Below are 22101 nucleotides of genomic sequence, written 5' to 3' on the forward strand. Positions count from 1 at the left end.
CAGACCTTATTTGTGTTAGAAATGTCAGCTGCTTTTGACCATGTTGATCATGGGGTCCTTTAATTTGACTTGCACATAAGATTGGGTTCCTACCAGGTATTATCTTGTTTCTCTACACACTTTAATGGTTCTCCACTTTCATTTCAGTCTAAACAAATGCAATCTGGCAATAACCCACGGAATAACAAGGTTCCTCAAGTCATTATTCTGTGGACATCTTTTCAGGCATGTATTTTCAGTCACTATGTATGTCTTTCTCTGTATCCATTTTTAGGTGTCATGTATGTTATCTCTGTTATATCCAGTTTTATCACTGTATTTTCAAACAACTGCAAAAGAAATCTTGTCTCTATAAAAATTACAAATGGAGACAACTTATTTTCCATCTTAATAGAAAAGAAATCCTATAAATTTTACTATCAAATGCTGCCTCTGTTTTATATGTTTAGAACAAAGATGAATTTCACTTTTATTGCATTGTCTATTCCATTTTTGAAAGAGTTTAGGGTGCATATCCCGACTGTGAAACTTTCCATAGCAACGAGATATAAGAAAGGAAACGGCTTTCTTTTGCATTTTCTAGGCTAAATGGCTGTGAGCTACTTTGATTTTGGCCTTTGAAATGCATTCCTGCAAACATTCACAGATAGGACAAACCCCAAAATTTATTGTGGGTGTGTCTAAATCAGCTGAGTCTTATTTTCATTTTCAAACTATATTTTAATTATGACTAGTGATAGGGACTGAATTTCAAGGAATTAGAATTATTTTACTATGTACTCACATGAGATAAGAGACTATTTTCTTTGTATATAATCTGGGGGATAGAGAAATGAAACATGATTAAGGAAGCTCATCTCTCTCTCCCTCTCAATCTCCCTCCCCATCCCCATGCGCATGCACACAGGCGCGCACACACACACACACACACACCCCTACGTGACCCCCAGGATCTGAATCATGCTGGGATTTGGTGGGTGAAGGAGGGAGTGTGGTCGAGTGTGCGTATGTCAGGGAACATAATGGTCATTGTTGATGGTGTTTAAATTTGGGGGGAAGTTCACAGTTCTAAAATCTCAGACCTCAGGACTTCCCTGGCGGTCCAGCGGTTAAGACTTTGCCTTCCAATGCAGGGAGTGCAGGTTCGATCCCTGGTCAGGGAGCTAAGATCCCACATGCCTCGTGGCCAAAAACCAAAACATAAAACAGAAGCAATATTGTAACAAATTCAATAAAGACTTTAAAAATGGTCCACATCAAAAAAAAGAAATCTTAAGAAAAAATAAATAAAATCTTAGACCTCACTGTTGTTTTGTTGTTTTCCCTCCCTCACTAGACGCTTTATCGTCTATGAGCTGAGAAGCCTCGCCAACTGCAGTAAGGGTCTAATGACTTATTAAGCATTTTCTAAAGCCTGAAAAGTCACCCATCTACTAGCAGTAGCCTCCCGGGTCCAACAGTGCGGCCTAGAAATCCAGATTCAACATTCACACAACCTGGTGCTCTTTTGCAAAATAGTTCTCGCAAAGCAGCGCCTGGAAAATGATATTTAAAAACGAGTAATTGCATGATCAAGGAAATGGGGAAGAGTAAGCCCTAATTTTCAATATTTGTGAATAAAGGGAATTTGTGTTATTCAAATGTAAGGAGCTAATAATATCTCTAGAGGGTGATGCTTGAGAAATCTGGCACCAAAGTTCTCTGTTTGCAGAAAGGCATAATTCACACAATCCACGTTTATACAGTCCTTGTTTAGCAAAGGTACCTGTTACATATTTGTTGATGTTTTCTCACCTTGTGTTGTTGATGCTGTTTTGTTTTTATATGAAGAACTCCCAAAGCACAAGGTTCTGTTTCATGTTTCTCATGAAATATCTATTTACTTAAACATGAAAGTCTGTTAAGAAATAAAGAACATGGAAACACACACAACAGAGAAGAAAAATTTACTCTGAATCAAAATATGCATGTTCTCAACTTAGTTTTAATTGTTCGTATTAAAAACTGAATGGATACAAAAATTTAATTAACAATATGTGCATAAGGTACAGTGAATGACAATAACATTGACCACCACGTGCCCACCACCCAAGATAAGGAATAGAATGTTTTTGGCACCTCTGAGGGCCTCTGTGCATCACTCCATGACGTCATACTGCTCCTCCCTAGAGGAAACCACTACCCTGAATTTTGATTTATCCTTACCTTGTTTTGGCACATATGTTGATATTCTCAAACAGTGGGTGGTTTAGTCGCAAATGTTCTGAGTTGATATAAATGGAATCGCTGTCTGAATTCTTCTGCAACTTGATCTTTTTCACTCAATATTATTTTCTGAGATGCATCCAATTTGATGTGTGCAGTGATATTTTATTCTTTTTCACTGATATATAGTACAGTTACATTATTTTAAAAACCACATGAGATGGAAAATTGGCTGTAAAAAGAAAAATGCATCTTCAGTACTTGTTGTTTGAGAGAACTTCTAGCTTTATTTCCATTTCAGCCTTTGACTCAACTTTACACTTCCCCTGGAGAAAAAGAATGATATATTATTTCTTAGTGCACACAGAGAAGTTAGAGATTATTTTGCTCAATTCTCTCACTTTATGTATGAACTGCCTGAACCCTAGGTAGATGAAGGGACCCTTGCAAGATTACAGAACACTTAGGTCTTTGGGCATCTAACCTCAGCCTATATTTCATATCTCCTCAAAAGAAAAAAGAACTTACCCTCTGCCATTCTCTTGTACCTTCTCTTTTCTTCAGGAATAATTCATCAAGATACTAAAAGAGGGGTTGTGTCTAGACTCATTTCAAAGTGACCGTAGGTCCCGATTTTCAGAAAAAATACGATGATTTTTCTACACTTGGCTAATATTCACCGTGTGGGAACTGGTAGGAGGCAAAGTCTACTTGACACCATAGGAGCCCCAAATACCAAATATTCACTTTCACCACTTCCCTTGCAGCCAGGCATTGCTACACATAGGTGTCCTTGATCTGTCAATACCTAAACTCTTGACGTTGAATTGGGAGCAAATGACTTAAATCCTTTGTTGTCAGTGGCAACAACATCTAATTTTCAGAAGTAATAATGGCAGATTAGGCCTTCCCTGGTGGCACAGTGGTTGAGAGTGCGCCTGCCGATACAGGGGACACGGGCTCGTGCCCCGGTCCGGGAAGATCCCACATGTTGCGGAGCGGCTGGGCCTGTGAGCCATGGCCGCTGAGCCTGCGCGTCCAGAGCCTGTGCTCCGCAGCAGGAGAGGCCACAACAGTGAGAGGCCCACGTACCGCAAAAAATAAATAAATAAAATAAATAAAAATAATAATGGTAGATTAGAGCTACATATATACAAAGGTAAGAGAAACATGAGTTAATACTGCAAAAATTTCCTCAGCTGCCAGGTACAATTACAGCAAGTTCCACATTAATTCATGGGTATCTTTAGGGCCACAAATTAGAACAAGAAGAGAAGCAGGAAAAAGGATGTTCAGCATTGCTGAGAAATGTTATTTCCCGATGCAACACTATATTGCCCTGATAGTATCTGAGAAGGCTTGGACATGTTAATTTCTCTCTTCTTGTACCTAAGTTCTTTGGCTGCCGGAATTGTCCCTGTGCTCTGAAGCAGTGTCTGTCTCTCATGCTGGCAGGGACGCCACCCACAAACATTTATCAGGAATGCCTGCCTTTTGTTTCAAGGATGTAGAGCAAGAGATGCGAAGTGCTTTCGCAGGGCCTGAACAGTGTTAGTGTCAAGAATGGATGTCAAGAAAAGACACTAACAGTGTTAGTGTCTTAGCATCAAGAATGGATAGAACAGATGTGAAGAAAAGACACTCAACATCACTAATTATTAGAGAAATGAAAACCAAAACTACAATGAGGGGCTTCCCTGGCAGTGCAGTGGTTAAGATTCTGCCTGCCAATGCAGGGGACATGGGTTCGAGCCCTGGTCCGGGAAGATCCCACATGCCGTGGAGTAACTAAGCCTGTGTGCCACAACTACTGAGCCTGCGCTCTAGAGCCTGCAAGCCACAACTACTGAGCCCACGTGCCACAATTACTGAAGAGTGCGTGCGTAGAGCCCATGCTCTGCAACAAGAGAAGCCACTGCTGTGAGAAGCCCGCACACCACAACGATGTGTAGCCCCCGCTCACCGCAACTAGAGAAACCCCAAGTGCAGCAATGAAGACCCAACGCAGCCAAAAATAAATAAATAAAATAAATAAATTTATTTTTTAAAAAACTACAGTGAGGCACTACCTCACACCGATTAGAATGGCCTTCATCAAAAAATCTACAGACAATAAATGCTGGGGAGAGTGTGGAGAAAAGGGAACCCTCCTACACTGTTGGTGGGAATGTAAATTGGTGTAGGCACTATGGAAACCAGTATGGAGTTTCCTTGAAAAACTAAAAATAGAGCTACCATATGATCCATCAATCCCATTCCTGGGCATATACCTGGAGAAAATCATAATTTGAAAAGATACATGCACCCCAATGTTCATTGCAGCACTATTTACAATAGACAGGACATGGAAGCAAACTAAGTGTCCATCGACAGAGGAATGGATAAAGAAGATGTGGTACATATATACAATGGAATATTACTCAGCCATAAAAAAGAACAAAATAATGTCATTTGCAGCAACATGGCTGGACCTAGAGATTGTCATACTGAGTGAAGTCAGACAGATAAAGACAAATATCATATGATATCACTTATATGTGGAATCTTAAAAAATGGTACAAATGAACTTATTAAGAAACAGAAATAGAGTCACAGATGTAGAAAAAAAACCTTATGGTTACCAGGGTGGGGGGAAGGGAGGAGGGATAAATTGGGAGATTGGGATTGACATATACACCCTACTGTATATAAAATAGATAACTAATAAGGACCTACTGTATAGCACAGGGAACTCTACTGAATACTATGTAATGACCTATATGGGAAAAGAATCTACAAAAGAGTGGATATATGTGTATGTATAACTGATTCACTTTGCTGTACAGCAGAAACTAACACAACATTATAAATCAACTATACTCCAATAAAAATTATTATTATTACTTATTTATTTATTTTGGCGGTACGCGGGCCTCTCACTGCTGTGGCCTCTCCCGTTGTGGAGCACAGGGTCCGGACGCGCAGGCTCAGCGGCCATGGCTCACGGGCCCAGCCGCTCCGCGGCATGTGGGATCTTCCCGGACCGGGGCACGAACCCGCGTCCCCTGCATCGGCAGGCGGACTCTCAACCGCTGCGCCACCAGGGAAGCCCAAAAATTATTTTTGAAAAAGAATGATGTTTACAGTTATGGGTCCTGCACTGCCAGCCCTGAGCACCAGACCCCACATGTCAGGGATGCCTGAATGTTCTTTAACGTGTGTGTGTGTGTGTGCGCACGTGCGTGTGTGTGTGTGTGCGTGCGTATGTGAGTGCAGGAAGTGGGGCCCTTTGAAGGGCAGGACCTGGTGCAGGGGCTCCTCTGGCTTGGATGGCAGGCGGCACTATCCGTGACAGTGTTGAGAGCATGACGGCTGCTCTATAAAAGGCCATTTGCCTAAGGAGAAGAGTGACCATGATGTTCTTCCCAGACTGCTTCTGTGGTCCTGCTCACTGCTTAGCCTCCCTTTACTCCTTATTTACGGGCTTGTCCCCCACCTTCCTGACAATCCTTGTTGTTGGATATCCATTCATACACATGGACACTTTACTACCTAAATCCACCAGGGTTCTGCACAGGTTCTGTAACATCTCAATATTCCATTGATACGACAGGTACTTTTGAATTTGCTAGATCACAAAATCCAAGTGACTGCAGGTTAGATCAGCTAGATCAGCTAGAAAGTTTCTCTTTCCTTTTCCTTCCAGGTAAATAGGTGTGGAGAAAGAAAATCTCCCTGGAAGTTTTCTGTGTTTCCATAGCCTTTTAAGACTCTTCAGGGGATGTTGATACGTAGCCATTTGTCTAGTTAATTGCCCTGATTTGAAAGAGTACTATATTTTCTTATCTTCCCAGGTGGACCAAATATAATAGTTACAGCTCTTGAGTAGGTCTCTAGGCTAAGTCAAAGGTGTCTTGAAGACAGGAGTGCTAGCTCCCTAGATATTTGCATTTCAAAGAGGAATGGCCCCCAAGAGGCACATGAAAAGATGCTCAACATCATTAATTACTAGAGAAATGCAAATCAAAACTACAATGAGGTACCATCTCACACCAGTCAGAATCGCCATATTAAAAAGTCTGCAAATAACAAATGCTGGAGAGGGAATGAAGAAAAGGGAAACTTCCTACACTGTTGATGGGAATTTAAGTTGGTGTAGCCACTGTGGAAAACAGTATGGAGGTTCCTCAAAAAACTAAAAATAGAATTACCATATGATCCAGCAATCCCACTCCTGGGCATATATCCAGACAAAGCTATAATTCAAAAAGATACACGCACCCCTATGTTCATAGCAGCATTATTCACGATAGCCACGACATGAAAACAACCTAAATGTCCATCGACAGATGAATGGATAAAGAAGATGTGGTACATATATACAACGGAATACTACTCAGCCATAAAAAAGAACGAAATAATGCCATTTGTAGCAACATGATGCAACTACTAATTATCATACTAAGTAAGTCAGAAAGAGAAAGACAAATACCATATGACATCACTTATATGTGGAATCTAAAATATGACACAAATGAACCTACCTATGAAACAGAAACAGAAGCATGGACATAGAGAACAGACTGGTGGTTGCCAAAGGGGAGGGGGATGAGGGAGGGATGGAGTGGGAGATTGGGGTCAGCAGATGTAAGCATTTATATAGAGAATGGACTAACAGCAAGGTCCTACTGTATAGCACAGAGAACTATATTCAATATCCTATGATAAACCATAATGGGAAAGAATATACAAAAAAAGAATATATATATATATATATATGTATAACTGAGTCACTTTGCTGTATAGCAGTAATTAACACAACATTGTAAATCAATTATACTTCAATAAAAAAAAAAAGGAATGGCCCCTGGAACTTAGAGAGTTCTCAAGGTCACAAAAGCAGGGACACCCAGGCTATCAGGCTTCTGGAGAGATTTATTTCCATAGTGGGACGAGGGACCTGACACTCATCACATCACCTCAGGGGTAAGACTGTTCCAAGAAGGACGGATGAACTTACTATTCACTATGAGGTATTTAATACGAAATCCCTCTCTGATCCAGAACACCAGTGTGCATATTCAGGGTAAATTTGATGACAATGAATATTAACAACCATGAGATATAGGCAGGGTCGGTCAAGTGCATTTTCAGACCCCTACATCAAAATAATAAGGAGTGGGGTTGGTGGTGAAGGGTAGGAGGAGTGGGGGTCGTGGTTTATTTATTTTGGCCGCGCCCTGCAGCTTGCGGGATCTTAGTTCCCCGACCAGGGACTGAACCCAGGTCCTCGGCAGTGAAAGCACTGAGTCCTAACCACTGGACCGCCAGGGAATTCTGGGCATCGTGATTTTTAATCAGGAACATTCTTGAACCTTATCCCAAATCAACTGAATCAGAATCTCTCGGTATGGGACCCTAAAATCTGCATTTCAATCAATACCCACCCCCCTTCCCAGTGATTCCTTTGCCTCCAAAATGCAAAAGGGACTAGATTAAGAAAACATTTATATGAAGACAGTGGCTCCAACCTGAGATCTAGGACACTTGGAATTCCCTGGGTCCCTTTCTGCAAGTCCATGAGGCCAAAACTCTTCTGATAAAAATACTCTGATGCTATTTGCCTTTTTCTTTCTTATTCTCTTACAGGCCTACAGTGGAGCTTTTCAGAGACCACATGCTGTGTGATGACTTTGCTGCTCTGACAGCTCACGGAAAGTGTATTAGGCACTCTTGTGTCCTAAAAAAATTCCCAGTTTGAATTTCTAATATGATAAATGTTGAGAGAGATAACCGACATAAATAAAGGCAATTTGGAGTCCTCAATATGGTTTAAGAATGTAAAGGAATCCAAGACAAATAAAGGTTTAACAACCACACTTGTAAGCTGTGTAGGACCTAGAGGTTCATCCCATCCAGCAAGCATTTGCACTCTGAGATTAGCTTAAACCAGTGAGCCTTTAATTCGTAAATATACTGGGGAAACACTTTGTAGATTAGAACTGTTTAATGCCAGTGGGGTACAGGCATACTGCATTTTATTGCAGTTCACAGATATTACATTTTTTACAAATTGAAAGTTTGTAGGAACCCTGAAAGTCTATCAGTGTCATTTTTCCAACAGTATTATTATTTTTAAAACATTTTTATTAGAGTATAATTGCTTTACAGTGTTGTATAGTTTCTGCTGTATAACAAAGTGAATCAGCTATATGCATACATATATCCCCATATCCCCTCCCACTTGTGTCTCCCACCCTCCCTATCCCACCCCTCTAGGTGGTCACAAAGCACTGAGCTGATCTCCCTGTGCTATGCGGCTGCTTCCCACTAGCTATCTATTTTACGTTTGGTGGTGTATATATGTCCATGCCACTCTCTCACTTTGTCCCAGCTTACCCTTCCCCTCCCCGTGTCCTCAAGTCCATTCTCTATGTCTGCGTCTTTACTCCAGTCCTGCCCCTAGGTTCATCAGAACCTTTTTTTTTTTTAGATTCCATATATATGAGTTAGCATACAGTATTTGTTTTTCTCTTTCTGACTTACTCCACTCTGTATAGCAGACTCTAGGTCCATCCACCTCACTACAAATAACTCAATTTCGTTTCTTTTTATGGCTGAGTAATATTCCACTGGGAATAATCTCCAAAATATACAAGCAGCTCATGCAGCTCAATATCAAAAAAACAAACAACCCAATCCAAAAATGGGCAGAAGACCTAAACAGACATTTCTCCAAAGAAGATGTACAGATGGCCAACAAACACATGAAAGGATGCTCAACATCACTAATCATTAGAGAAATGCAAATCAAAACTACAATGAGGTACCACCTCACACTGGTCAGAACAGTATTATTTTTTAACTGAGGTAAGTACATTGTTTTCTTTAGACATAATGCTATTGTATACTTAATAGACAACAGTATAGTGTAAACATAACTTTTTTATGCGCTAGGAAACCAAGAAATTTGTGTGACCTGCTTATTGCAATATTGACTTTATTGTGACAGTCTGGAACCAAACCCACAATATCCCCAATGTCTGCCTGTGCTCTGTCACCCCTTCACTTTCTATCGTCGAACAAAAGGATTAAAAACTCCGTACTCCTTTTCTGAAAGGTCACTACTTGCCTGGATTAGACTGAATGTTCACCAAAACTCATTGTGGTCAGTTTCAACGTGTTTGGTAATTTTTAGCAACAATCAACCACTAATAACTTCTGTTTAACTCCACGTTAAGCAGAAAACCTTTATATTTCAATCCTTATTAGACCACCTTTCCAAAATACAGTCATTTCTTTCCTTAGAAGGTAAACAAAATATTGTTTAGTTTGTTCTTATTAATCCAGGGTCTGCCAGTGTTTTAGGACATGCATTTAGAATTCCAGTTCTTTTTTTTTTTTTGGCCACACTGCAAGGCTTGTGGGATCTTAGTTCCCCGACCAGGGATTGAACCCACGCCCTGGCAGTGAAAGCATCTAACCACTGGACCTAATTGGACCATCAGGGAGTTCCCAGAACTCCAATTCTTATGCTGGAACATGACTGCAGAAAGCACAGATGAGTTGGTGGTGTACCGGAATGGAGCCATGGTTTGGTCTGCTACGTTTTTCTAAATAGAATAGCTTTGCTCTCTTACAATTTTCCCCTAAAAGCAACTTGAATTAGAATAATACCAACTTGATCTACTTTGTATTTTTCTATTATAAGATACTTTCACATCATTATAATCCAAAAAAACTTACTATATGCTCAGAATATATTCCCACCTACAGAGGGGTAAAGCGAGAATCAGTGGAGTTCATCAAAGCTTTTAGTTAGCTGAGTTCCGTGTATTTTTAAATTTAATTTTTAAAAGCTACGTTTTAAAAAGTAAGCTCTTTCTCTAATCTACTTTTATTTGTAACACTTGAAATTTCTGAGCTATATATATATATATATATATATATATATTTTTTTTTTTTTTTGCCGTACGCAGGCCTCTCACTGTTGTGGCCTCTCCCGTTGCGGAGCACAGGCTCCAGACGCGCAGGCTCAGCGGCCATAGCCTACGGGCCCAGCCACTCCGCGGCACGTGGGATCCTCCCGGACCAGGGCCTGAACCCGTGTCCCCTGCATCGGCAGGCGGACTCAACCACTGCGCCACCAGGGAAGCCCTGAGCAATATTTTTAAAAAATATCATGCTAAACGCTAAGGAAATACAAACAAATATACTTTTCCATTGATTTAGGACAGATACTAAGATTCTAATGTGTATCTTTTTCTCTAATTCTGTTTGTTTTTAATTCGTATTGCTTTTGGTTTGCTTTTGAAGACAATATCTTTCTCCCCAAATTCTCAAGTAATGTTCAAGAAAAGCACTATCTGATGGTGAATGTACCTTTCTTCAGTAAATTATTACAGGATTATTCTTTTTATAAGACAGTGCATGCTACTTACTTTTCAATAGATATTATACATCCTACAGTAGTTTAAACTGAAAAGCATTTATGCTTCTATTAATGTTCCTCTTTCCAATCCTTTCCAAATTAACTCACAGAAGAAAAAATTTACTGACACCATCTCAAGCAAGGTTCCGATTCACCAGGTAACACTAAACCCTTAGGTAAAGAGTTCGAGTGTTCTCCAAACAGATGGGGGAATAAACATGGATCCTAAGTGAACAATGCCTCTGTTACTACAGGAGAGATACGTGACTTCCTTCACACAGCCTTTCCATCTTAACACCAAATAATGAAAGAAACCATTCCAAACAAAAGCAAGCCATTTCACCTACGTGTAGACTTGGACAGTTAAGCTTTGAAATGGCAACTTGATTCCTAGACACTATCACATTCCCCCTAGACACTACCACAGTCCCTCTATATACCAACATACCCTATATACTACCACAGTCCCCCTATACACTACCACAGTTCCCCTATACATTACCACAGTCCCCCTATATACCGACATACTCACCCTATATACCGACATACTCACCCTATATACTACCACAGTCCCCCTAGACACTACCACAGTTCCCCTATACATTACCACAGTCCCCCTATATACCGACATACTCACCCTATATACTACCACAGTCCCCCATACACTACCACAGTCCCCTATATACTACCACAGTCCCCTATACACTACCACAGTCCCCCTATATACCACCATACTCACCGTATACACTACCACAGTCCCCCTACACTTGCCAATGTGCAGCAAGGAAAACATATTACATACCCCAGTTTTCTAGATCACAGCAATGACTGCTGCTCCTACAGAGTCTGAGCTGGTGAGAGTTCTATGCTCAAAGGAAGAATCCTTGATATCACAGATTCCTTTATCCAAATGAACGGAAATGGTCAATGTTTGGCACGGGGAAACCAGATGAAGCCTTTCTTTGTGGCTACACATTCCACCCACTCCCATGTCTTGGATGTGCTGCTGCAGAGGGCTTTGAAAATCTGTGATGATGTAAAGGTCATGTAAATGATTTGTCTGAATAGACTTAACACCAGAATGGGTCATCTATTAAAGTAAACTGGATAAGAAAACCCACTACTTATAGGTAGAGAAGACAGCAATTCACACAGTGCGAGTTTAGAAGTATTGAAAGACTCTAATTCCAAAACACCCAAGGTGCCACCATGGTATCTGAAATTTACACCATCAGAAAAATCACTACTTTGGGTTAAGGAGGTGTATCTCTAAGTGTGCTCTCCACGGAGCATTAATAGGTGTTATAGTAAGAAAAAAATATACACATAGACTTATATGTTCATTAATATTCATAAATGTGGGTAAATTTCAGGTTTAAATAAATAGCTGTCTTTACTGTCTAACTTACCCATGCTTGGAGAAACCACATAGTGTTCTGAATCTCCAATAATGTGACATAAATAAGTAGTATTTTCCAAACTTGATTGACCATGGGACACATTTTTTTTTTTTACAGTGTATCTTATTAGACTGCTTATTTTGTCTCAGATTAGAAAATGCAACTTTCCCAGATGACCCCTAATAGCACGCAAATGTCCTAACTAGATGGACAACTTATGAAGCCATATCGTTCATGAATATTTGAGCCTGGATTTTTTCTTCTATCAAAATAATTAGCTGCAGAGAACAGAAACTTGCAGTGACAAGAGATTTACGTCTTGGTGTGACTGAAAAAGAATGGGTGATACCTAGAGGGCGCTGGAAGCAGGGGAGGAGTACTGGTGGGCAGGTAAACTCAGGTGCAGAGCTACCCAGTAAGAATTACTCCAAATCCCAGAGAGAGCAAAGAATGCACTAAGTGGAGTTCAGAGAGCATGAGTGAGAATCACCAAACAGACTAAAATAGAAGTGAACCGGGAAAGCAGTGGGCGGCATTAAAGGCAATTTTGGTTCATGGAAATCTTTTGCCTAAGACTACCCTTACCAGGAAAGAAAAATGTCACTATTTCTTATTTCCAGAGGCAGCCAGCTATTAGAGCTCTCCCTGCCTGTAAGCCCTCCGAATGTAATCCTTTCTGCTTTCATCCATAAATGAGTATAATTACAGTGTGCAAAAGAGTGGAGACCTTCAGGAATACAAAGTTAATGCCTAACATTCAATACACTTCGACTTCTCCAAGGCTCTGAAGTTCAACACCACCCATATTTGAACTCCCCCCTTCTATGGAAAATGGGTTAAGTTACTATTTTAAAACCATTCCTCAAAACCACACAATTTTAGATTCTGTATTTAGAATTTTCTCCTATAACAAGAGTCAAAGATTCACCTCCTAGGGGAAGCACCTATCTTCATTCCCCGTGGGATATTAGTTTCTACTGTAAAGTGAAGTTCTGGTCAAGACTCTGAATTAATATGTTAGCACCATTCTAACTTTAAATTTCTCAAATATTTGAAACGATGAGGGATTCGCTTGAGCCTAAAAGCCACTTTTCTACATTGCCTCTCATTATAACTGAAGATAGTTCAAAAGGCGGTGCTGATGGAGGTTTCATTTGGGAAACGCGCCTAACACGTTAACATCATATTCAACGAACACATGATATCTGTTGGGACTGTTACTTTGAACTGGATCCTTTTCCTGCTGAAGGAAAACTGTGTTCTGCCATAGCAAGCATTTATTATTTCTTCCACCTACTTAATGTCATGTTTTCCACCTTAACACTCACAGTCAATGAAATATTTTCATGTGAGCTTTCTACTGCCTGTCAAAAGGTGTCATCTGCCTGTTATATGATGTGCTAAGATATTTGTACCTTATCAACTGTTAATTAGCGTAACAGCCTGCAACTTTTTTTTTTTTTTTTTTATATTCAGTGCAGTTCTGGGTGCCTCGGCTAGGTTAAAAGTGCCGGCTGACAGAACTGCTCTCCTTTCACACTTACTACAGGTTCTCTGGATGCCGACAGAAACATTTTTTTTTTTTATGCTGATAAGTCAGGCTGTCCTGTTATCTAAAAGAGGAAAGAAGACAGGCAAAAAAGTTAGGGAAATGAACATTTCCATAACTTCACCCAGGCCAGCAGCAAAGTAATAGTCCCATCTCTGAGGGGTCTAAGTGATATCTTATTCCCACACGATTTATTTTAAAATATTCAATTCGCTTGATGTTAAAAAAAAAAGTATGTTGTTTTCTATTACTATAATAAATGATGTGACGAAGAGTAGCTTGTCCTTTTATGTAAGTCCCTGATTGATCTCAAATCCTGTCTTGTCCACTTTTATTCCTCTTTGCCTATCTCCCACTGATTAGAATAATCCAATAACGCTGGTTTAGGACCACAAGTCTCTGCAAAACCACAGGCACCGCTCAGGGCTGGTGCACCTTCAAGGTCACGTGTGATCAGTGAAGAGCCAGCCTAGGGTTTCATGCAATCTGTGGGCAAGAAACAACTCCAGAACAAGGCAAAGGAGTTCTAGGCAACCTTTGAGGAATTTTACGGCACAGAGGAAATTTTTTATTCTCAGTAGCACTTGGCCGCTTTTGCACAAAGCATGACATAAACGACTGTCTTAGGGCAGGCACACAGAAACCACCAGCATCTCTATTCTGAAAGCTTTGCCAGTGGAACCACTGGAACATGGTTTCCAGAGCACACAATCAAAGGCACATAGAAATGTACCAACATGTTACAAAATAAGACAACCAACATTACTTTCAGGCCATTGATACCAAAATACTGCTCCAATCAAAATAAAGAAACAAGTTCATTAGCATCGTTGCCTTTTTCTTTTTTCTACACAAAAAGCGAAGCCAGCACTTGCCTCCAGGGTCTTCTCTTCCCCGTTCCCACTCCATTCCTGACAAAGCCACAAACTTTCTCATCTCATATCACCATTGGGTCCGAACCTCTGGTTACCAGGTTTCTTTCTGTTGAATGACCTAGGTTAGGATGTTCAGTTGGGAGAGCCCAAGCAGTATGAAGATGGAACACCGACCAACTGTGCTCTTCCTCGGGTGCCGTGGCATTAACTGGGTTCCAGTGTGACCTGCAGTGGATCCGAAGTCTCTCCTGGCGCCCCTCCAGCCTCAGGCTCTCCAGAGCTACCCCTGCCCTAATTCTGGCAGGCGAGCTGATGAAGCCAGAATTGCTCTTATCAACTTCTTATTCTCTGCACAACTTCCTCACCCTACACCACGCCTATAAAAAGGGAGTCTTTGTGAGAAGGGCTGTGTATGCACTCACCAGGAAAAGCTTGGGATCTCTGATTTAAAGAGCAGTGGAGTACATCATTACCCTCATCCCAAATCCCCCAAATACAAAACAGTCCTTCTTGCAAATACCTGTTTTGTGACTCTGTTGCGCCTCCGTACACTCAGGCTCTGAACGTTATAGAATTTTGAGTGTTAATGTTAAAATAGTCTTCTCCATGTGTAACTATTGTGCACATTATTCCTTGGGGAATTATAATTCTTGTAAGACTGAGACCAAGTCAAGCTCATTAATTGGTTATGGAATTTAGCAGACTATGTGTTTAAATCTTCCGTTGAGGGAATTTTTAAAGTCACGTCTGCGTTATTTTCCTCGTCTGTGAGAAGGAAGTACCATCATTAGCTAACTTTAAAAAAACAAGGAATATTTGGGCAAAACTGTGTTAAGAAATACGGCATTTGCTGTCACTCTGTGATTCTGATTTTTAACAGTAATATTTTTCCTACTCTTTGGAATCCTACATCCAGGAGATGGTGATGGTGGGGTGTGCCTGAAATACTGGGTGTCTCTAAGGATAGACAGGGAATAATTAGCATAAATTCAGGAGCGTGGCTGCCCTGCGATGGGGGTGAGAGGTAAAGAGACCATAGAAGAGGGTGCAAGGGGCATCTATGGTATCGGTAATGCCGGGTGGTGGGTTCACAGATGTTTATTTTATTACTAGGCTTTTTACCTTCCATAATATTTATTGAATATATTCTTCTGTGTCAATTAAAACTACCATGTGCCTGATATTCAAATAGGACTGCCTGTTAATGCTTCCACACAACTATACACCTTATGTTAAAAAAGATAGTTCTTTATTAAAATGACCATACCATCCTCACATCCTATTACCACGTAAACACCAGAATAATGAAATGCTTTATTTTAGGGAACGTTAAGAAAAAGAATGCCAGCTTCTAAAATAGAAGTTTTCCGACTACATCTGTTACTATTAACACATATTCTAACCTTAATCTCGCACACATGCCGTGATTACGGAGTGCTTTCTGACTCACTCTGCTTCTCTCAAGTTAAAACCTTCCTCGGGGACTTCAAACTCTTGGGAGTTAAAAGCCCCTTTTGAGTTTGCATCTTTCTCAGCAGTCGGTGATGTTTTAAAAAATCCCAGTGAATGTCCTTTGCCTCCCTCCAAAAGGAGAGGGGTGGATACCAGGTTGTTTTTAAGATCTTCTTCTGGCTCTAAACATCTCTGATTCTGTGACAGTCAAGGAGTGTTCACTTTCTTTTCCAGCTTCTCTGTTCTCAAAGTATCGCTTCCTTCCCCATACAATCGAAGAAAAAGAAGACTGCTTGGAATTAGGAATTACTTGACTCCCTGACTTCTCACTGCTTTACTCTCCAGTGTGACTAACCAGCAGAAGACCCCCTACGCCCTCCCACCCCCTACACTCTCCCCTACAAACACGCACACACACACACGCACACACAGTATACACAGAGCCTGGACTCACAGCCTCTCCAGCTCACATTTAACACTGCTTCTACTGATCTGCGCCCCATACTCTTTCCCTTGTCTGAATTCCAAGAGCTAACATTCCTTGATCCCTCTGCTATGCCTTGTGCTAAGAAGCTGACTCGGATTACCGGGTAGTGAGTTCTTAGCCTTTGGGTTTTGGAGTCAGCGAGTCCTAGATTTGAATCTCAGCTTAGCCCTTTATTAGCTATGACACCTTGAGCAAAAGGATGTCACATCTCTGAGCCTCAGTTTCCACATCTGCAAAATGGGGATTATGCAAGTAAAAATCTTACAAATGTTTACAAAGCGCTACTAGAATAGAGACTGGCACACAGATTGTCAATAAATGACAGTTATTTCTATAACTATTATTCGCCTTACTGCCAGCGCTGCTACACTGACCATTATTTCTAGGTTTTTGCTCCTTGGCGTCTTGCCCAAGGCTCTGATACTGGAATTTCCTGCCTCCCGCCTGGGTTTTGAATCCCTTCTCCTGACCCTTTGGTTCCTGGGCTTCTGTCTGATGCTCCTCACACGGGTGGTCTCTTAGAGTACTGCACTCTGAGGCCCACCTACCCTCTCATCTGAAAACACACTATTTACTTCATTCTATTTACTGTTTCTTCTTTCCCCCTTTTTCCAGTTCCACTGAGATCTAATTGACATACAGCACGGGAGACGTTTAAGGTGTACAGCGTAATGATCTGACTTACATACATCATGAAATGATGATCACAGAAAGTTTAGTGAACACGCATCGTCTCACATAGATACAAAATTTAAAGAAATTTAAAAAATAGTTTTTCCTTGTAAATAACTCTTAGGATTTACTCTCTTGACGATGTTCACATACAACATACAGCAGCGTTAACTACGTTAATCGTGTTGTACATTGCGCCCCTAGTACTTATTTATTTTATAGCTGGAAGTCTGTTTCTCTCGACCCCCTCCATCTGATTCCTCCCCACCTCTGGGGACCCCAAGTCTGATCTCTTTTTCTGAGTTTGTTTGTTCTTGAAGTCTAACTGACCTACACCACTACTTCTCTATACTTCAACCATAATTACCTCTCCTGTCTAGCAAACCTCCCAGTCTTATTCTGAAGACTCCAGGTAAGACACCTTCATATAGGGTATCACTTAATCCACATACAAACCCTATGAAGACACAAGGTCTCTGCCATCTTCAACACATAAACTCTATCTCTGGTCCTAAGACAGCTTCTTCAACTCCCATCTTCTCCCAGTGGGATGGGGCACAAATGAAATCTGCTAATTCACATGGCCTTTCTTAGCTGCAAGAGAGGCAGTGAAGTCTAACCTTTTTTATTTAAATTTTATTTATTTAGTTTTTTGTTTATTTATTTTTGGCTGTGTTGGGTCTTCGTTGCTGCACACGGGCTTTCTCTAGTTGCAGCGAGTGGGGGCTACTCTTTGTTATGGTATGTGGGCTTCTCCTTGCGGTGGCTTCTCTTGTTGCAGAGCACGGGCTCTAGGCTCGCAGGCTTCAGTAGTTGTGGAACACGGGCTCAGTAGTTGTGGCGCACAGGCTCAGTAGTTGTAGCGCACGGGCTTAGTTGTTCCTCAGCATGAGGGATCTTCCCGGACCAAGGCTCGAACCCGTGTCCCCTGCATTGGCAGGCGGATTCTTAACCACTGTGCCACCAGGGAAGTCCAGTGAAGTGTAATCTTTAATTGGGTGGCCATAAACCCTGCTAAATTATTAGCATGAAAGAAAAGGAGAACGGATCTTAAGAACAACCAGCAAGCTGCCCAAGGAAGGTAATTGTGTTTTCATTTTATATGAGGACACCGTGGCTCAGGGAAATGAAGAGGTCCCAGGAATTGCAATCAGGTTTAACAGACTCCAGAGCTACCGCTGAAGGTACTGTTTAGTTCTACCTGGTTCCCTGTGTTCACAGAGAATGGAGCTGCCTCCAGCACGTTCTGTCTGGAGATTCGTTCCAACAGAAGGCCCTGATTTCCCCCCTTATTCTAGCTAGAAGATGGAAGCAAACTCTTCTCTTCAGTTATTTTAGCCACAACATGATTTTTACATACCCTAGTATATTGTTACTTCTCTTAACAATGTTTACGAAGCAATACATAATTTTGCCAAGTACTCATAGGAAAGAGTTCTTTAGCGCAAGGTTGCACAGGCTGTGTTCCTTACATAGCACAAAATGTTTAAAACCAGTATTTAAACAAGGTTTCTAGAAAGCAATTTTAACTAACTCTGTGGCAAAAAAACTACAGACACACAAAATTTTAAAAGATCCTGAAATAAAAACACAGAAATTATTCATATTACTTAAAGGGGAAAAAAATGTCGAGTTATTTGAATTATACATTCAAGTCATCCTTTTAATGTTTGCTTCAAACCCACATTGTTCTGTTTTTCAACACTGAGAAAACTACCATTTGGCGTTCTTCACAGACACACATGCCTGGACTTAGAGTTAATGAAGAGCTTCCGTGCTGAGGTTTTTTTTTTTTTTTTTGAGCTGGGGGAGTGGGGTTTAATATCATTCTGTTTCTCTCAAGGCTGTATTTAATATTAGAGATCAATGATCACATTATCCTGTGCTGATAGATGCCTCTAACACAAATAATTCTCTAAAGGATCTGGAAACCATCATGGAAGGCATTTCATATTAGTTATTAATGGCTGGCTAAATGAGGGTGCTTTTCAATTTGCATATGGAATCTCCTCACCCTCTTACCAGGACAAATACTACATTAATCAGGGTGGGCTATCTGCTTAAGAAATAAACCCATCTCAGTGGCTTAAGACATCAAAAGGACACTTTTCACTCACATTTCCTCATAGTTAAGGGTGGTAGGAGGGCTCTGCTTCACATGGCCATTCAGATACAGCCCCCTTCTCGCCTGGGGCTCCACTCTGCAGGTTCCAGAAATTCTCTCCATCCTGCCCATGAGTGGAGAAAGAGTGGAGGATGTTGGGTAGGTGGGAGGTTTTTGAGAGGCCAGTTCTAGAAGGCATACCATATCCTATTGGCTGGCACCCAGTGGCAGGACCACATCTAACTGCAAGGGAGCTTGGGAAATGTAGTGTAGTGATGTGTCCAGCAGGTAGAGGATTAGAAGGAAATGGGTTTAGTGAGCACCTAACCACCAAACATCACTGAGTCTCTGTCACAAATACCAAAAGAAATTGCTAGGCCAGGAAAAAGAAAAAAAACCCAACCTCCCTCCCACCAAAAAAAAAAAAAAAAAAAAACCTAAAGAAACCCCCAGGCAGTTCACTTTAAGAGTTTTATTTTTTTAATTAATGATGATACAATTAAAAATGATGACCTTTTATTTATATTAGCAAAGCTAGTGAGAGTAACGGGTGTTCTACATTCAAGTCAACTTTTAGAAGCTATTTACAAACAGCTGTCTGAAATCAAGACTTTTTCTGTTGTGGTAAGATATTCACAACATAAAATTTACCATTTTAACCATTTTTAAGTGTACAGTTCAGCGGCGTTAAGTACGCTCACACTGTTGAGCAACTATTACCACTATCCATCGCCACAATTTTTACATCTTCCCGGGTTGAAGCTCCGTACCCATCGAACACTGACTCCCCATTCCCCTTTCCTCAGCCCCTGGTAACCACTATTCTACTTCCTGTCTCTATGAATTACACTAGTCTAGGCGCCTCATGTAAGTGAAATCATACAATATCTGTCCTTTTCTGTCCAGCTTATTTCACTCAGCATAATGTCTTCAGGTTCATCCAAGTTGTAGCGCTGTCAGAATTTCATTCCTTTTCAAGGCTGAATGATCTTCTATTGTACGTATAGACCATATTTTGTTTATCCACTCATCAGTGAACATGTGGATTGTTTCCACCTTTTGGCTACTGTGAATAAGACTGCTATGAACATAGGTGTACAAATATCTGTTCGGTTTTTTGCTTTCACTTCTTCTGGATCTATACCCAGAAGTGGGTTTGCTGGATCATTTGCTAACACTATCTTTTGAGGACCTGATCTACTGTTTTCCACAGGGGCTGTAAAGTCATAATAGTTTTTGAAGACAAATTTGTGATTGGCTTCTACAAATGGTTGTAATGACTCCTCTGTAAAGGTATAGTCCCTATTAAAAAGTTCCCTGGATTGGGGGGGGTTACGTGTTTTCAATTTAGCTCTTTAAGAACTAGAATATTTTAATTTCACTTTTCCTTTTGCCACTAAGTAATAAAATACATTGAATAGTTAGTTGTATTCTCTGGGAGGTACAAAGAATAGGAATTTGATACAAAAATGTGTGTTGAAAGCTCTGTCCTATCTCTAATGTGACACTGGTATCTAATAGATTTCCCAGAAATGATGGGACTAGTTTATCACACCATGACTAAAAATTAATCTGAGAAAATCTCTGTAGCACTGTAAATTTTAACTTCCAATTAACAGTTAAAAACCTGACAGCAACACCATTTAAGACTTGATATCATCAGCTGTGTTCTTCCCCTGCTGCCCCTCGGACAAGCATCTGGATAAGTTTATATTTTGTCTTCTCCAGATTTTTTTCTATAGTTCATTTCTGCATAAGTATTTAAAAAATTAACTAGGGTGATGAAAACCTGAGTGCCTTCCAGGAGTTTAACCCAAACAGCAAGGGGTACTGGATGTTTGGGTTTGATTTTATTCTCTCTGCCAATTTAGTGTTTCTGAGTACAGGTACTGTCAAAATTCAAAGATACTATGAAAATGAAAAGCAGGTACTGTGGAAATGAGAGTGCATTTGAACTAAACCCTTAACAGGGAGATTGATTTGGAAACCTTTGGTTCCTTAATAATATGATTTTTAACTCAACTATTTCATCACAGAGAGATGATGGTACGGTAATATTCTAGGTTTCAAAAAATATCTGCAAGTTAAGCTCTTCCAGGAAGAAAGGCTGGAAGATGACACTGGGTACAAGGTTTGTTGGCAGATTATTATATTTGACGGCAGGACATCATAAAAGACGTCTTTTACCCCTTCGTGTCTGCCTATCATCAGGGCTAGTAGATTTCGGGGCCAGTTCTGAAGCATGTTTATTTTAATTATTTTTATTTATTTTTTTAAGTTTTTGGCCTCACTGCCCAGCATGTGGGAATCTCAGTTCCCCGACCAGGGATCGAACCTGTGCCCCCTGCATTGGAAGTGCAGAGTCTTAACCACTGGACCGCCAGGGAAGTCCCTATTTTAATTATTTTTAAATAGGATAGCATTTGGTGCTTAACCAACAGGAGTGCTTCCATCACGTATGATGTGAAATGGAATTATAGTCTATACTCAAATGCCATACACTATCAAGGTTTTTCAATGTTGTACCTTGAATTTGCATGGATTTCTCTCCCTGTGTTTGAACACACGTATTCACAATAGTTTGATAAAGTTCCTGAAATAAAACTCCTACCTATTAATTTGACGTTTCCTTGAAGCTACTTCTTTCAAAGAGAAATCAAATCTAGAGTAGTTTCTCTTTGACACTATCTTTTCAAGGTGTAAAGCCCTAGAAGGAAGAGCCTGCGTGTGAAATCCATCACAAATCTTGCACAATGGGTGTAATGTGGACAGTGGAGAATTTAGTAACTTCCATAAAGGAAAACTGAAGTCTTTTTTTTTTTTTTTTTTTTTTTTGCGGTACGCGGGCCTCTCACTGCTGTGGCCTCTCCCATTGCAGAGCACAGGCTCCAGACGCGCAGGCTCAGTGGCCATGGCTCACGGGCCCAGCTGCTCCGCGGCATGTGGG

The 22101-nt window shown here is 40.7% G+C and overlaps 1 protein-coding gene across 1 annotated transcript in view; it reads right to left on the reverse strand.

Moving 5' to 3' along the window:
• Positions 1 to 1964: 1964 nt before the first annotated feature.
• The window catches only part of RSU1 (Ras suppressor protein 1), a 356063-nt gene continuing 335926 nt past the window's right edge, over positions 1965 to 22101 (reverse strand). Inside the window, exon 10 of the transcript XR_003436034.1 lies at positions 1965 to 2531. The gene's annotated coding sequence lies outside the window, so the exon portion shown is untranslated. The remainder of the gene's footprint in view (positions 2532 to 22101) is intronic.

Source organism: Aethalodelphis obliquidens, unplaced genomic scaffold, assembly GCF_003676395.1.
Source record: "Aethalodelphis obliquidens isolate GAN/ISIS:26980383/991018 unplaced genomic scaffold, ASM367639v1 scaffold23, whole genome shotgun sequence".
NCBI lineage: Eukaryota > Metazoa > Chordata > Mammalia > Artiodactyla > Delphinidae > Aethalodelphis > Aethalodelphis obliquidens.